The 18,812-nt window shown below is 40.6% G+C and overlaps 1 protein-coding gene across 2 annotated transcripts in view; it reads left to right on the top strand.

Annotated features, from left to right (window-relative positions):
* The window catches only part of RORA (RAR related orphan receptor A), a 779,815-nt gene that overhangs the window by 69,393 nt on the left and 691,610 nt on the right, over window positions 1-18,812 (top strand). The window lies entirely within an intron of this gene.

An 18,812-nucleotide genomic window follows, 5' to 3' on the forward strand; every position in this document is an offset into this window, starting at 1 on the left:
GTCCCCAGGTTCTTCATTAAGAACACTCTTCTTCCCATTCATTCCAGAAGACAGAGGGTGTTGAGCCAAATCTCCGCAGGTCATGGTTTACATTCTGGAAGATCGTTTTCAAAAGCAGAGCCTTGCCCTTATATAGCCTTGTTAGGGGTGATCTAGAACAAGCTTATTAAGCTCTCCTCACTCAGCTTTCTCATAATCTGTAAAGTGGAGGGGTCTGGAGGAGTCTCCAGCTCCATGGTCCTCTATAGTTCCAAGCCTTGGCTGTATTTCATGGCCCTAACCTAGAGGATGGTACATAGAATGCCGTCATTCCCAAAATTTTCCTCCTTCCCAAACTGCCTGTACCTCCTAAGGTCTCAGGCTTCCTGTTTGCTTTTCACTCCCACAGATTCCTGCTGGGCTGTTCTCTGGCGCCATCTCTCCCCATCTCTGGGGAACATAATAGACTAGACTCCATGGAGCAGCCTCTTCCATGAGCTAATTTATGACTCATGTGCTGTAGGGGGTTCAGGCCTCTGGGGGGAGAAGGGAGACTTCCCTTTGTTTCTTCCTTTTGTTTGTAAGAAACAACTCAAGGAACCTACTGTCTCTGGCAGACTCCTTTTCTACATAATATTGGACCCTTTGCAAAAATTGCAAAACAGCAACAACAAAAAAACTCTAGAATTATCCTAAACATGGTAACAAGAACAGCTATTTAAACATGTTAATACCTCTCTTGTGACTACCCCCCTTTCTTTTTTAAATCCTCTTTGCTTTGCTTTATACTCTTAAAAAAAAAAATGACAAGCAACTGGCTTGTCACCCAATAAAGAGTAGGAACAGCCCTTGACTTTGAGCAGCTCATGAGATTTTTCGTCTGCAAAAGTTTTAGGGAATTTCTTCCAGAAAAGTCATGTGGCGGGTAAATGGTTGCAGCTGGATTGATACTCTGCCTATTGGAGTCCAAGGCATCAGTGGCATCTGTCTCTCTCTAATTGATCCCATTTTCCAGAACACAAAGCCTAGAAGACATACTTGCCCATTCCTACCTTGAAAATGCTAGGGTCACCCTTTACCTTGAGTGTGAGGAGAAGAAAGTCACTCTTTTGAGGTGTCAGAATCTCTGGAACTGCACCAAGTGATTGACCACATTTGCTATATCTAGACGTATCATCAGCCTTTGTCAAGTTTCTGCTGTGGTTGGATAATTAACGTTATTGGAGGAAACAATGAATTTTATCCCCCTCTCACAGCTAACTAGAGTTTGTCAAGCATCACACACAAGTGTATTTTGCTTTATCTTTCCCATTTGAATGATGTCTATTGCCCAAGAGCCTGAGGTTGTAACTCTCCAAACAGCCAGAATCCATTTAAAGAGGAAAAACCAAGCAACTGTTCTAGCTTTGCTCCTCAACTTTTCTCCCTTCTTTCTTTCATTAGAATGGAAACACTTTTGGTGTCTTAAATTGAATCTGGCTGTGTTTACAGTTTACATGACTAAAGAAGAGTTGGTTCCAATATTGAGAACCAGGAAAATGATCATGTCTGTATCATTGATTAGCCCAAAGATCTTGCCTCAGTTGACATCCCCTCCGTAACGGAGGAAGCAGAACCATCATTTTTCATATTTCTCAGTTCACTCTTTACTGTTGGACCAGTGTGTATCTTCTGCCGGAATACATGGCAGACATAATGGATGACATAACCAATGACATTTCCATGCAGGAGACACACCCATGTGGAGGCATAGATAAAGTGGGAATTTTAGCTCCTACATCACTGTATTCTTTCTCATTTGAGAATCCATATCAGAATATAGGGCTGCAAGAGGAGCTTTATTAAGTGATAGCCTTTAGTCCCTTTAATTTTTGTAGGAAACAATTGAATGAAAACTTGAGAAGGTGTCCTGTTCTTAGCTACAAATAGTGAATGACACATCTGGAATGACAGGTCATCTAGAGTCACTGAGAACTATTTCTTTCCATTCCAGAGATTTTCCACTGACCTCTTGCCCAGAAGTTTGGTTGGTAATGGATCACTGTAGTGTGGTTTCTTAGTAATAGTATTTTTCACTTTGAAAACCAGGGCATGAAAAAGCTTATAGGCCTGAGAGTCAGTGCAGCCTGCCTGGTATATATTATATTAGCGATATATTAGTACCTGGCAGATGGCCTCAAGGAAATTTGGTGTAAGCATCAAGTCAGTTTATCTGTGGCTCCTTCCTGTGTTGCCCTAGGTACTGCATGAATGTGTACTCAGTCACGTCCGACTCTTTGCGACCCCATGGACTGTAGTCTACCAGGCTCCTCTGTCCATGGAATTTTTCAGGCAATAATACTGGAGGGGGTTACCATTTCTTCCTCCAGGGGAAGCAATTCCCAGGTGACACAGTGGTAAAGAATCTGCCTGCCAATGCAGGAGACACAAGAGACTCGGATTCCATCCCTGGGTCAGGAAGGTCCCCTGAGTATAATGGCTGAGACTGGCTCTCCAGCCTGGGCCTCCATGTCATTGTGTGTCCTTGCATAACACTCTGCTCCTTAGGGTTCTGAGCAATTGAAGAGGGAGCCCATGCATGAAACTCATGATCCAGAATGCACAAGGTCATTACCAATGCATGTAGCCATAGAGAAGAGTCATGGAGTTTTAGAGCCAGAAGAAAATTTAGAGCTTGTCATGCCCAAATCCCCTCATGCAAATCAATTAACAAAAATTATATAGCCAAACATTCACATCTATGCCCTGTAATTAGTAACTGGAGTTTGAGGTACTCAACAAGGTAATAAAGCCCATTAACAGTCATCAGACCCATGGAGTCTCTTTGGCACAGCTAGTGGGTTAGCAACTGCTTGCTGGATGAAGTAGTTGAAAGGAAGAAAATACTATCTCTCTGGGTGTGTTGAGCCCCATCCAGCCTGGGCCAGTCATGCCCACATGTCCTTTCCTGTAAGAATCAGCAGAATTTCCCTCATTTGTCTGGAGGTTGGAGAAGGATCAAAATCTTGAGAGACAAACCATCCCATCCCACTTAAGGAGTATACCGAGTAAGCTTATTGGAACAGGATATTAACCTGAAATGGGTTTATCATGTGATTTTCCCTGGTTCAAGGACAAACTCCTGGATTTGGTGTTAAGACCCAGCCCCTTGGGGCTCCAGCTTGCCCTTCCAGAGTCCTTTCCCACCCTACATGCCTGCTTCAGGCTGCAGGACTTCTTGTGGATTTTCCAGCCTTCTCTGCCCTCTCATGACGCTCTTTCTGACGGAACTCTGTTAGGAAGCCTTTCCTCCCGTAGTTGACTTGGCTTACTTCTGTTCCCCCTTGAAAGGCCAGTCCAGCTGTGATTTGTCTTCCCCTAAAATGTCAGGGACATCGATGACTCCTCTGTCTGTAGTGCTTTGTCCGTACCCGCCTCTTTGTTGTTGTTTAGTGGCTTAAGTCACGTCTGATTCTTTTGAAACCTCATGGATGGTAGCCCACCAGGCTCCTCTCTCCATAGGATTTCCTGGGCAAGAATACTGGAGTGGGTAACCTTTTCCTTTTCCAGGGGATCTTTCTGACCCAGGGATTGAACCCACGTCTCCTGCATTGGCAGGCAGATTCTTTACCACTGAGCCACTTGGGAAGCCCTGTTACTTCCCCTGACCGTTGCCCATTATCCTATAGTTGACTGTTCTGAGCTGATTGTTCATTTGAAACAGAAGATCAGAGAATCTTTTTCTTCTCCTCGCTTAACCTAGCAAGGCACGTAGGTCCCTAAGAAATACCTGAGTGTGCAGGACAGATGAATAGACACAGGAACTGCCTTCCTGGTTTATCTTTTATTTAAGTGTAGTAAGAGCAGGAAATCTGTCTGGTTTGTTCACTGCTGAATGATGGCCCAGCTTCTCGAATAGTAGTTAGCGCATAGTAGATTTGAATACATATTTGTTGAATGAATGAAACACAATGGAATTTTTTTTCAAAAATTTAACTGAAAAGATAGTAGATTTCTGTTCAAAAGTATGACCGATTTAGAAGAAAATATGTTAGACCTATAGTGATTCTTTTTTTCACAGTGAGTTCACATCTTTGTCATCTTTCTCAAGGACTGCCACTTGCTTCTGGTAGCTTCTTGTCATTCACAGTCAGGCAGGAGCTAATCTGTTTCTCCATGGTAGGAAATGGGGAATCTTTGAGGAAAGGGGAGTTAGGGTCACAGACTTTAGAAAAATGCCCATTTAAAAAATGTTTTTAAAACCTTTATATTGAAGTATAGTTGATTAACAATGTTGTATTAGTTTCGGGTGTGCAGCAAAGTGATCAGTTATCCATATACATGTATCTATTCTTTTTCAAATTCTTTTCCCATTTAGGTTATTGCAGAGTATTGAGCAGAGTTCTCTGTGCTACTTGTAGGTCTTTGTTGATTATCTGTTTTAAATATAGCAGAGTGTACCTGTCAATCCCAAGCTCCCCAAAAGGTTAATTTAAAATGTGTTTATAACACTGACTTCTCTACCACAGCCTTTCCTGGTTTCATTCCCTACTAGGACATTTGAGGGAGCGGGACAGCAAGTATGTGCAGTTGTGTTTAGTTTAGGTATAGAGGAGAGAAGCTACTGAGTTGCAGAAAGTGTTTGGCATAGCACTAGGATTTTCCCCAAGCTACTATGACTGACAGCTTGATGGAGAAAGATGAACAGCTATTTTCACCACCTCTAAAGCAAACTGGGCCTTCTTTACAACATGAACATGGCAAGTGGCAAGATAAGTGCAAGGCACTTGCAAGGTACATGGCAAGACAAGGCAAGAGCAAGTTAGTTGCTCATTCGTGTCCGACTCTTTGTGACCCCTGGACTGTACCCTGCCAGGTTCCTCTGTCCATGGGATTCTCCAGGCAAGAATACTGGAGTGGGTTGCTGTTTCCTTCTCCAGAAATCTTCCCCATCCAGGGATCAAACCCAGGTCTCCTGCATCACAGACAGATTCTTTATGGTCTGAGCCACCAGGGAAGCCCAACTGTCTGCAAATAGCAGACACACAGATTGGAGGGCAGTATCCTGTTTTGTTGGTTGATTTTTGCCTTGCACTGATCATAGTGCTCTGCTTACACTAAGCTATGAATAAATAGGTGTTGTATTTAAAGGAAATGCTTGTTTCATCATCAAAAAAGGTGTTAGATGTTAGATCTTGAAAACTTTCCATTTAAAAATGAAAACGATTTTGCCCAGGAAAGGGAATATTCAGTTCAAGGTGTCACAGATCTCTAGTGGCAGAATCAGAACAGTTACGCAGTACTTAGTGCTTCCCCAATGGGTCAGCAGTAAAGAATCCACCTGCAACGCAGGAGATGCAGATTTGATCCCTGGGTGGGGAAGATCCCCTGGAGGAGGGCATGGCAACCCGCTCCATTATTCTTGCCTTGGAGAATCCCATGGACAGAGGAGGAGCCTGACCTGGCTACAGTCCATAGCGTTGCAAAGAGTCAGACATGACTGAATTAACACACACACATGCAGTACTTATCCTGTGGGATTTAACTGGTGGTGTACTTGGATTGGCAGTCGTGAGATGTGTAGTCATGGGATGCTCTGTATTTTTTAATCCAGGAGTGGTTTGCTACTTTTCATTTACCTACTAAGCTTCTTTTGGTATCCAAATATCCAAATATTATGACTTGATAATTATTAGGAGCACTGTTCCATATCAGTCTTCCCAAAAGAAAGCAGAAGGCACTAATGAACACAAGGGAAATGTTTATATATTCACTTATCCCATTTGATGATGACTTACTAGGTCTACAACACTGTCTTTGGTGTCTAGTGAAAGAGCACTGAATCAGGAGTGTAAAGATCAGGGTGTAGTCCTGACTAAGGCTTAACCACTGTGCATCTTAACCAGCTTGGAGTTTGGTGTTTTCTTGTGGTTCATGGGGTCGCAAAGAGTCAGACACAACTGAGCGACTGAACTGAACTGTCAACATCAGACTTGTTGACATCACAGAATGCTGAAAGTTTCACCTCATGTGTTGTCAGTTGGTATTAACTGCCCACAGTGCTGGGTTGAAAGGAAATCTGAGTCCACATTTGGATGTGGAGTAAATGAATGCTATCCATGTTTGGCCAGTGATGTCTGCTGTGGACAGTGGGTAGGAAGTTACAGCATGTGGGCAAATTAATTGTCATCCTGGGTCATGTAATCTGTCAAGTTCTAATGCCTCTATGTTGTGTCTCCATAAAGTTGTCATTGCCTTCCAAGAACTAAAAACCTCTGCAGATAAGTATAGTTGTTTACTTTAATTGAAAAGAAAACCACCAAAGGGCACCTGAAGCAATGTAATGATTACAAATTCCTAAAATTCCTACTTAAAAGTAGAAAAACAACATTTTTTTTTTTTTACAAGCACTTTTTTTTTTTTTTTCCTTCAGACCATTGGCCTTAAATAGAACAAACGAAAGTGTAGTTTGCCCTGGCCAATCCTGTTTCCTTGTGTTTTGCTGAAGAGTATTGAAACTAATCCAAATGCATCAGTAGAATTCTTCCTGAGTTACTGTTTACCCTAAATGAAAGTTTAGTCATCTCTGCGTCATTTCAGTGAAAACCTTGAATCTTTAAATAAGTCACATGAAGTTTAAAAATATAAGCAAGAACCTTTTGTATATTTTGGTCTAGGAGACAGATTTTAACTCTAATTTGAAAGTGTGTTTCATTAGGGCTGTTTTCTTTTGACTGTAGGTTTAAATTAAGGTTGTTATACATAATAGTGTTAGCATGGGGATGGCTGAAGGTCATTAAATATGGACCAAATTTGAGATGATCTGTTTTTATGTACATGCTCTCTGTGTATGTTCATCTCTGTGCAAGTAACTCCAAAAGAATTATTTTTTAATTTAAAAAATGTATTTATTTTTAATTGAAGGATAATTGCTTTGCAATATAGGCTTGATTTCTTTTTGGAAGCCTGGGGTCTTCTGCTGTCATATAGAAGTTTCTCTGTAGAAGTTGTTCCTTATTTTGATGAGTTTTTGATGTATTTGTGGGGAGGCAGGCAATCTCCCTGTCTTACTCTTCTGCCATCTTCTTCCATTCTCCAAAAGAATTATTTTAAATTGTATATCCCATTTAGAAGATGGGCAGTTGATATAGATAAGCTTGAAAAGCCCAAGCAGGATCAATCATAAGGCTGGTAAATACTTCACAAGTGATTTTCTAATAGTGTATTTCTTTTACTTCTAAGAAATACGGTAGAATGCCCACCATCAGGTGTGGCTTATTGCTACATAAATTGTAGACTGCCATATGATTTCTCCAAAAATGTAAACTTTAGAGTTAATTTAGAAGGAAGATTTAGTCCTGTTTCTTCACATAAAAGGTTTTACCATGTGTGATGCTTCTAAACTCTTCAAAAGTAGTGATGGTCGTCTTAAAAGCCATGTAATGTTGGCATTAGAAGGACTGTCTTGATTCTTGTCTCTTGGTTTTCTACAAAGGTGAGGCTCTTTGCCTAAGGCTCCCTGGCTAGTTATGGCAGAGCTAGGCATCACACGAGGAACTCTTGACTTCCGGTCCAGTATCTGTTCTTAACTCAAATAGTTAAGAAAATAAAGAGGGTATAAAATAGAGCAAGTCAAAAAAAAAAAAAAAAATAGAGCAAGTCATGTGGATATTATAGAGATGAAATGGGAGTTCTTAGTCAAAGACTCAGCCTTCCCAAGTCGATGCTTTGAAAGCTGCCCTGAAGCTCTCTCCTCTGGGGTATTAGTATGTTTGATCATTTCTGATACTAAGAAATAGACAACTTTGTACTAACAGTTGTTTCACTTTCATTGTGGCTCCTTGGAAGTCCCTGGCTGATGTTTGTCTTAAATCTCAACAGTTACTGATCATTTTAAAAACAGTATGTTGACTTCTTCCTTGTGTGGAACTGATTTTCTTTATGGCATATCTTCCCTTTGCTCTAAGCTGCTTCAAACCCTCTCTGGGAGGAAATTAAAAATAAAAAAATAATTTAAAAAAGGAAATAATTTAGAGAGAAGGTATCTTTTTAGCAGCTTGAATAACTTTTAGTCATTGGTGGTGGGGTTCTTTCAATGAGACACTTACCTCAGTGAGCCCTGTGTAGGAGAGAAGGAAGCCTTTGGGGCACCCAGCCTTCAAACCAAAGATAAGTTCCCTCTGTAGATGAAGAGGGACAAGAGGGACCATGGATGGGCAAGCTGGGCACAGGGAGATGTGGAAGAAGACTGTCCAGTGGAGACTCGACCTTATAGCCCCGCAGGTCTTGAGTAACATGCACAGTCACCATAGGCCGGGAATGGGTGAGTTTCTCATGGAAACTGGTGAAGGGGTTATCATCACTGTGAGTGATAACACACAGTCACCCAACTAGATGAAGTCCTTAACACCTGAGTTACATTAGCTTTTGTAAACTTTAGCATTTGGAATCCCCAAATGTAGCTTCTGTCCATTTGTCAGAAGTATCATCAAGGGGAACAGAGCAAGTTGCCTGATTGGAAGCCACGACAGAGCTGGCAAGGGAATCCCATCTGACAGGCACAAGGGAAGGGGTCTGAAATTGGTGCATCTAGATCAAGTGTATTGTACGCAGGGTTTGTGAGCTTCCTTTGTTTCATCAGCTTTCAAAAGGGATCATGTGGGTAGATTTTTGACCCATGTAGAAGATTACCCAGTCCTCCTTTCCTCTTGGGCTAGTAAGACTTCCTGATTTCATTATGAGTATGTAACTTTAAAGTACATAACTACTGAAGAGGCTTACAAGGACCTTGTAATAATATGGAACATTTGATCAGGGTGTTATCTGCTCTACTTTTTGACCTGAATGAATTGGCCATGAAATTGCAAGAATGCTATAAACATTATTAGGCAGTTCCTCCCACTCTTCTTTTGTTGTTCTCCTTTCTTTATGGGGGTGGTTTGAATTAATTAGGTCTTTTATTAATACTTCAGAGCAGTAGATCAATTGTATTTCATGCCTAGGCTCTGTTCCTGGAGACGAAGGGGAGCTTTTTGATAGTGAGCGAGGTGATGCAGTGACCGAGGTAGCAGGTCACCCTTTCCACGCCTTTGTAGTCTAGTGGACTGCTTTTAATATCTGGGGAAGTGAAACTGCAGGCCGGAAGTCCAGTGTTGACTTCTGAAACCTTCAGTTGGGTGTACCTTAGGCATCAGTAAGTGAACATGCGCAAAGCAGTGCTTGCCATTCACCTCCTCCTCCTCCTCCTGTTTACCTTTATCCCTGAGAGACTAGCATCACCTTCTACCTCTGTATCCTGGTCTGATATTCAGAAATGTGATGCTGCCTCTCTAAGCCTGCACTGCCACCCACCTCTCTGTCCCCGACAGCTGTACCTTGGTCCACACCTTTAGTCCCCTTCTCCCTGGATTGCTATGACAGCCTCCTCGCTGATCTCTGTATCCCCTTCACATCACTTGTCACCTTATTGCCACAGTGATGGCTCCAGGAAACAAATCAGAGACCCTGTCTCTCTTGGTTTAAAATGCTATGGAAGAAAAAAATAATAATTAAAAAAATAAAATCCCCTTGTGGCTCTCTATAACCTTCCTAATAGTGCATATTTCTTAAGGTGTTTCTGAATGAGCTGTCCTTGTTCCTGCTTCTGTTCTATTTCTCACCATTTCCTCCGTAGGATATCTAGGCTTTAAGCAGCTTGAGCTTATACAGTGAAGCAAGGAGGTCAAAACTCTGGAAATTGGGGGCACACACATACACGCACACGCACACCCATGCACACACCACACACACATACCTGCACACACATTCTTGCCCACTGACTGATGGCTCCTGTTTTTGAACTGAGATCAGTGTGCCTCCACTCAGGTTACCTGGACTTAGAAACCTGAAAGCAGTGTCACCTGGTTAAGAGAACATACCTGGGTACTCTTCTTACCCTCCTTTGTAGTTTGAGTTACTGATGGAGGGCCCATGTTTCTCTTCAGTTTCATCTTTTTGTCTTTGGTCTCCAAGTCTTCTGTCTTCTGGGAGGGCTGGAGTCAGGACTTCCTGAACCAAAATCAGCCAGCGTCTAGCAAGAGCTGGAAATGCCCAGACTCCTTCTTCAGTGTCCTGTTGTACCCGTTAGGTGACCCTCCTTTTACTTCCCCAAGGGCTGGGGAGGGCGGCTGGGACTTGCTGTGCCCTGGGGACTTGGCTTCCATCAGGAGCTGGAGGAGCCAAGCCCCAGTGGACTGGCCAAGCCCCAGAGAAGGCCATATCATGGCTGCCCAGCCTAGAGGTCCCTTCAATACTCTTCTACCTCCCCGCCACCGCCATCCTCACCGTCCCCTTGGATGGTGAAAGTGTCTGCGGCTCAGGCCATGGCTTTGTGGGTGACTCATGTCAAAGTTCTGGGAAATAAAATAAGACAGCCTGAAAAGGGCCAGAATGCATGAGGCATCTGCCAAAATTGGACCTGTTTTGATGCTTGGCTTGCTCACTGCTCTCCAAGCACTCAGGGGTGGCAGAGGAAATGGAATCAATTTCGTTCCCCCGTGACTGCCCCCTACCACGAATAGCCTGGAGAGGGCTTTCTTGTGAAAACGTCTGCTTCAGCCTTCTGTTTCTGGCCTGTGTTTTATGGTCTCCCCCTACTCGGCTGCTTTTTTACTGCCTCTACCCTGACAAAGCACCAGGTTTATTCTCTTGCTCTGTGTGTCTGCCCGCTTGGGTGTCTAACCAATGTATCAGCTTCAGCTAATACATTAGAATTTGAATAAATGTATAACAGCAGGTAGCAAGTGACTGGTGACAGGGTGACATATTGACTTAATATCTTGTGTAATGTGAGATGAAGGATGTGCCTTTTGGTGTGTATTTTCATTTTAATTATTTTTTGTTGCTTTTCTTAGGCAGACACTTGTAGGCAGTTTTGAGTAATTGTCTGAAATCATTAACATGTTTATTAAATAAGGAAGCAGAGTGCATTATCTAGTGAATCAATTATGTAAATGCACAAAAAGCATAAGGAATCAGTCTTTAACTGTTGCTGAACTGCATCCATTTTCTAAATTATAGCTGAAAGTTGCTGGGTGTACATGTACATGTATTGGGAAGAGCGGGAGTGTTTAAATCCACCCCCTCCCCCACCCTGAAAGCAGCAGCAATTAATTTATGTTTTTCTTTGGGAGGGGGCATTTCTGAGGTGCAGAAACTAGTAGGGATTTATGTAGATCCTTCGTTTCAATGACAATAGATGGTCGGCGGTGAGAAACAGCAATGTCTATTGAAGGGTCTGGGCCAAATGATAAAAAAGTGTCACTGCAGCAGAAGTGATAGTATTCCTCCTCTGGAAACAACACTATATAGTTCAAAATCCTCAGTATATACATTGAAACCAACCCATTATTCACTCTGATTGCTTATAATTAGAATCCTAAAAAGATGTGTCATTGGTTCAAGTCTAATTTTCAGTAGCATTGGCTATTTTCATTTGGGAAGCAGTTGCCTCCAGCATTCAGGAACTCGGAGTACCCACCATCCCCGAACTCTTTCAATGATCTTGACATGTAAGAATCATCCTTCATTTTGTGCCCTTCTTGTTTTGTTTTGTCTCAGAATTTGGTTCATCTCCCTTCTCTCCTCAGATTGAAATAGCTCACCCAAACATACATGGGTTTCCCTTGTTCAACCTTGAGTTTAGTGACTAACAGGAAAACAATGGTGTTGGACCCCTGCCCTTTCTCTTGGCAAAACACACTTCCTCTAACCCTTCGTCTAATGGCAGTCTGGACAGGAAGACGGGCAGAGATCCACCTACTGTGAATTCTCTTCTAGGGAAAGGTTTAGGAGCAGATGAAAGTGTACCCAAAGGAAACAGTAGGAAGATGAAGACTTGCATTCTAGGATGTGAAATTTTAGCTTCCTCAGCTAGAGAGAGATACTTACCTATTACTGTTTCTCAATTTTGTTTGAGATGAAAATCATACCACTTAAAATCATACCAACCACTTAGGATACCAGTGATTGCTTCTAAAATATTTTAAGAGGCAAAAGAAAAATACTGTGGGAGATAGAAGGATGTCGTGGAAAGAGGTGAATAGCTAGATGTCAACCGGACCTGGCCATTTTGAGTCATTTCATCTTTGTGTGCTCTGCATATCGGTAATGTGGACATGATGAGACGTAACTCATAGTGTTGTAAGAATTAAATTAGAATATATATTAGAGTGCCTATTAGCATAATTAGTGCATAGTATTTCAGTAGCTCAAGTTTGCTTTCCGAAAGTGTTATGAACGATCAGGATTTGCGTTCAGGTAGTGTAGTTTCTTATGAGAAAGTAAATAAAGCTAAAAATTTTAAACGGATTCCCTGCATATAGAAGTAAGTTTACCACAGTGATAGTAAGAGAATCCAGGTGATGTCTGACTATAGTAGCATGGAAACAAAAAGAGGGTTCTTTTAAATGTAGAAATATTTTAATATATAACAATATCTCTTTAGGTAGATACTTAAATTTCATGTTCAGATTTTCTTTTATATCATTACTTTAAAAGTAATACATATACAGGGGGGAAAAATCGGCGTAGTATCAAAAGGTATACAGTGAAACATATCTCCTCTCCTTTTGTTTCTGGATTGAATCCCCAGAAGTAACTAGGGTTCATAGGCTTTGTTCATACTTGGGATATACATATGAATCAATTGCTAAGAGCAGTTGCTAGAAGTGGAGATGCTGGGGCAAAGGATGTGTACATTTTGAATTTAGCAAGTTAGGCCGGATTTTCCTCCAAAGAAGTTTTCCGTCAGTTCAGTTCAATTGCTCAGTTGTGTCTGACTCTTAGTGACCCCATGGACTGCAGCATGCCAGGTTTCCCTGTCCATCACCAACTCCCGGAGCTTACTCAAACTCATGTCCATTGAGATGGTGATGCCATCCAACCATCACATCCTCTGTTGTACCCTTCTCCTCCCACCTTCAATCTTTCCCAGCATCAGGGTCTTTTCCAATGAGTCAGTTCCTTGCATCAGGGTGGCCAAAGTATTTTAGTTTCACCTTCAGCATCAGTCCTTCCAATGAATATTCAGGACTGATTTCCTTGAAGATTGACTGGTTTGATCTCCTTGCTGTCCAAGGGACTCTCAAGAATCTTTTCCAACACCACAGCTCAAAAACATCAATTCTTCAGCGCTCAGCTTTCTTTATGGTCCAACTCTCACATCCATACATGACTACTGGAAAAACTATAGCTTTGACTATTTGGACTTTTGTCGGCAAAGTAGTATCTCTGCTTTTTAATATGCTATTTAGGTTGGCCATAGCTTTTCTTTCAAGGAACAAGCATCTTTTAATTTCATGGCTGCAGTCACCATCTGCAGTGATTTTGGAGCCCCAGAAAATAAAGTCTGTCACTGTTTCCATTGTTTCCCCATCTATTTGCCATGAAATGATGGGACCGGATGCCATGATCTTAGTTTTTTGAATGTTGAGTTTTAAGCCAGCTTTTTCACTCTCCTCTTTTATCAAGAGGCTCTTTAGTTCTTTTTCACTGTCTGCCATAAGGCTGGTGTCATCTGCATATCTGAGTTTCTTGATATTTCACCTGGCAACCTTGATTCCAGCTTGTGCTTCATCCAGCCCAGCATTTTGCATGATGTACTCTGCATATAAGCTAAATAAGCAGAGTGACGATATACAGCTTTGATGTACTCCTTTCCCAATTTGGAACCAATCTGTTGTTCCATGCCCAGTTCTGACTGTTGCTTCTTGACCTGCATACAGGTTTCTTAGGAGGCAGGTCAGGTGGTCTGGTATTCCATCTCTTTAAGAATTTTCCACAATTTGTTGTGATCCACACTGTCAAAGGCTTTGGCATAGTCAATACAGCAGAAATAGATGTTTTTCTGGAATTCTCCTGCTTTTTTGATGATTGGCAATTTGATCTCTGGTTTCTTTGCCTTTTCTAAATCCAGCTTGAACATCTGGAAGTTCACAGTTCCGGGACTGTTGAAGCCTGGCTTGGAGAATTTTGAGCATTACTTTGTTAGCATGTGAGATGAGTGCAATTGTGCAGTAGTTTGAGCATTGTTCGGCATGGCCTTTCTTTGGGATTGGAATGAAAAATGACCTTTTTCAGTCCTGTGGCCACTGCTGAGTTTTCCAAATTTGCTGGCATATTAAATGCAGCACTTTCACAGCATCATCTTTTAGGATTTGAAATAGCTCAGCTGGAATTCCATCACCTCCACTAGCTTTGTTCCTGTGATGCTCCCTAAGGCCCACTTGATATCGCATTCCAGGATGTCTGGCTCCAGGTGGGTGGTCACACCATTGTGGTTATCTGGGTCATAAAGATCTTTTTTGTATAGTTCTTCTGTGTATTCTTTCCACCTCTTCTTAATATCTTCAGCTTCTGTTAGGTCCATACCATTTCTGTCATTTCTGTGCTCATCTTTGCACAAGAGCTCTTGGGGTTTCCATTCCTCTCACCAGTGTTGTAAGAATATCAATACTGACCACTCTGCATTGGCTGCCATCTACTCTTTACCTCTCTGATAGGAAAAATGGTACTAATTTTAACCTTTTCTTAGTTGTGAATGAAGTTGAGTATCTTCTAGTATGTTTATTAGCCACGTCCTTTGCTTTTGGGGAACTGCATCAGCTGACGAGATCCCCCTAAGCCAGAGGTCTCTCTCCCCTACCCTGGAATATCCATATTCAGCTCTTAGTCAATAAGACTGGAGAGGCCTATCTCCTTTGCTGCCAGTTTGGTATTCCCAGCCCCTGAGCTGTACGTGGAACTAGTGGACGTCTTTGTTGGGATTTCATCACTGCCCAACTTCTTTTGCGTGGTTGTGGTTCCTTCCTTTCCCCAATGGGTGTTGATCCTCAGAACACTTTCCAGTGAGCCCCCTCACCCTATTCTCCATCTCTATCTGCTTCCTAGAGAGCCCAAAATGCAATATAATACTAACTTTATTCCATGGTCTGGGTCCTTTTCTAAAAGATTTGAAGATACTCTATTTAGGAGTAATGAGACATTTGTCTCACTTAAGAGATTTAAGTATTTTTACTTCTTTGTCATTTGCTTTTTTGTTTCTTGTTGCTGCTCTTTGCTTTTTGAACATTTCAAATGCTGATGCAAATTCATCAATTTTCTTTCCCTTTATTTTTAAATTTATGGCATTTGTTTTTTTGTCCCTTGCCTAGGAAGGCCTTCTTATGCTAAGAATATTTTTTTAATGTTCTTTTTTTGTTCTAACAACTTTATTTTTTACATTTACATTTTTGAGCCATCTGGGATTTATTTTGATGTAAGACATGAGAATGGAACCAGCAAAGTTTTTCCCCCTAGGAACTGGCTACTTGTACCCAGGATATTTACTGGGTAATCCATCATTCTCCCACATCTTTAATGCCAACTTTATTATATAATTCTATATGTATTGTCTATTCTGAACTATTCTTATCCCATTTTTCTGATTTTATTTTCTAGCAACAAACTGTTTTAATTACCTTAGCTTCACAGTATGTTTTAATACCCAGTGAGGTTAATAACGATATATTTCATGACAGTTCTTACAGGTGAGTTTTTTATGTGCATTTTAGTATTAACTTGCCAAATTTCAAAAATATTCTTACTAGCATATTTACTGGGGTTGCTTTAAATTTATAAAGTAACTTAGGAAATAACATCTTTATAGTGAGTTTTACATTTGTAAACAGTTTGTCTATTTGTCATCTTACATCTTGCTGTGGGATTTTGATGTTTTTTCTTAGGAATTCTGCACACTTTGAAATTTCTTGAAATTCTGTGTTCTCTTGTACATACTATCTTTCTTTACATTTAATTGACTTCTGTTTTTATAAGAAAAGCTGTTACTTGTTATCTAATTTAATAATCATCTAGCTTAAATGTCTTTCAATGGTTTTATTCATTTTTGGTTGATTTTCTTTGATTTTCTAGATTTGTAAATGTATCATCTGCAAAAATAATATTTTTGCCTCTAGTCAACTTTAAGTGTTCGTGACTGTGTTACTTTGCTTGGACTGCCATACAAAATACTGTAGACGAAGGTGCTTAGAAAACAAATTTATATTTCTCAGTACTTGCAGCTGGGAAATCCAAGGTGAGAATGAGAAGAGGAAAAGCAGAGCTCCTGAGGATCTCTGTGTGTGAGGACTAATCTGACTTCATGAGAGCTCCACCAATAGGACCTCATTTTACTTCACCTAAAGCCACACCTGGGGGCTTAGGGCTTTATATGATTTCAGGTAGTGGCACAAACATTCTGCTCACAACAATGACTTTCTCCTAATTGCACTGGCTGGTGCTAATTGGAAAGTATAAAATTATTAATATGGAGTATTGGTAGTGGTGATTCTTGTCTCAGTGAGAGTACTGTTTATGTGCCACTGTTAAGCTTTGTTCTGGCTTTTAAAATATTTTTGTTTGCTTCTTTTTCACATTAAGAAGTGTTTTTAGGAGTGGAAGGGATAAATTAGGAGTTTGGGATGAATAGATACACACTACTATATATGAAATAAACAACAAGACCAACTGTATAACACAGGACCTATTGTATAGTATAGAGAAGTATATTCAATACCTTGTAATCTATAATGGAGAAGAATCTGAAAAAGAATAAATATATGAAAAATGCATAACAAAACCACTTTGCTACACACCTAAAGCTAATACAACATTATGAATCAACTATACTTCAGTTTAAAAAAATTATAAAGTGTTTATAGATTCCTAGTCTGTTAACACATTGGTGACTATAAGTCTTTCAGATGCTTTTTTAGTATCTGTGGAGATGATTATGTGGTTTTTCGCCTTTAACTTCTTGAATTAAGTACTATGAATTATCAAAGTAGTTTTCCTGTTCTTGAAAGAGCTTGGTATCCTTATGCTTAGTCCTATTGGGTCATGGTATGTTATTCTTTCATTGTGCTGGTGGATTCTGTTTGCTAATATTTGAGTTAATATTTTTGCATAATTACGTATAAGTTGGATCTGAATTTTCATTTTTTGGAGTATTTTGTCAGGTTTGAAATCAGTGTTTTGAAAAGATAAATTGAGAGTTTTCCTGAATATATATTTGAGTATTTTAATGTGAATCAGCATTAAACAGTTCATTGTTAGTGTCTTTTTCAGTGCATCTCTAAATATGTTTTGGGAGGAGAGTATTTGACGAGTTATAGTTAATAATTTTCAAGAAGACCCATACTATTCAAGCTGAAGAAGCAAGACGGAAGGCTAACAATTAGGTCCCTCAGTTAGCAAGAGATGCCAGAGAAGATGAGAAGTGCGTGTGTGAGTTCTATGAGAAGGTGCGGAGCTGTGGAAATCAGCCAGAACACTCTGGAAACCCACTGAAAAATCTTGGAGATATTTAGGGTAACAACACTCAAAAAAAGCCTTTGTAAATTGGTCTGCATTGTGTGCAGTCTGAAATCATAACTCTTTATTCATGTAGTTATCCTGTAGGGAAATGAAGCGTAAGAGTTCCTTTGTGCACCCTGCTTGACAGACCCCCCCATACCCGAGCCTCCTGCCCCTCCCTCATGTAGCCCAGGACCCACCTGGCAGTACTCACCGGCCAGATGCCAGGACTGTCATTTCTCTTTCCCACGAAAACGTGCCCTTTGTGCGACAGCTCCTTACTAAGGATCTATTAGGCCAATCCAAACTCAAGTGCAGATTGGTCATGGTTTGGTTCTGTGTCTGCCAAAGATGACCTGTTTGTATTTGACAGGGTGATCTGATAACATTTAAACCCAAGGAGCAGGCAGTGACCTCCCAGGTGGGCTTGCTGGGTCTTTTTGTATGTCTGATGGGACCATGTTCCCAACATCTGACTGACTGTTAGGGGTAGGGTCGATCTTAGAAAGTCACATCATCGTACCATCTGATTCAGCCTCAGCAATCTTTGCTCTCCTCCAATAGATTTCTAAAATTAAAATTTTTTTCAAAAATGGCAATTTTTTCCCAGTGTTTTTTCCCCCTCTTTTTCATGCAGGACAGTGAGATTAAACTAGATCATTTTGCTGGTTTTTCAGATTTTTCTTTTGCTCTATGCTAATTCTGAGAAATTGCGTTAGACTTTATAACAGGGCAGAAGATTGCTTAATGACATGTGTATTGGCTTAAACCTGTTCCAGTCACACATAGTTCTGATAAATTCATTCCAAATTCTACATTAATTCCAAATTTAACTGATCATAAAAATTTACTTATAAATTGAAGGACATCATACATAAGACAAATCTATGCACATGGTTTCAACACCAGAAATCAATATGTACTCCTTTCTAAATTATACATCTCTATCTATATATCTGAAATGTGAATACAGCCTTTTGAGATGTGGACAGAACTCTTTGATCAGTTTTTGGCTTTAACAATGACGAGGATTTTTTTAAGGGTCCAATTTGCACTTTTCCGTTGTGATACTAACAGATAAGGGTACTGCAAATAGAATGAGAGTTTAGGATTTAGGGTTCTGAAAGGAGGTTTCTTGTGTGAAAAACAGCTTTTCTTGACAGGCTGCTTGTCAAAGTTTTCAGCAGCCTCTCTTTTCATTTATTTATCTGGTTTGAGGGAGTTAGGAAGGTGTTTGGTGTATTTTGTGCTGGCAGCTCACACGTCAAAAACACAAGACTAAAAATATTCCCCAAATATGAATATATAGTAGGTTTTTTTTTTTTTGTACAGTAGTTTCTTCTTCTTCCTTTTCTCTCTTCCCCCAGAGAACCAGTGTTAAAACCCTGACCCCTGTGGAAATGCCCCTGAGGTGAACTCCTGTGTCTCTGCTCTGAATTTCCTGGGTCCCCTACCCCTGGCCCCACATTGGCTATTTTTTTTTA

The sequence above is a fragment of the Cervus canadensis genome, chromosome 6 (assembly GCF_019320065.1).
Source record: "Cervus canadensis isolate Bull #8, Minnesota chromosome 6, ASM1932006v1, whole genome shotgun sequence".
Lineage (NCBI taxonomy): Eukaryota > Metazoa > Chordata > Mammalia > Artiodactyla > Cervidae > Cervus > Cervus canadensis.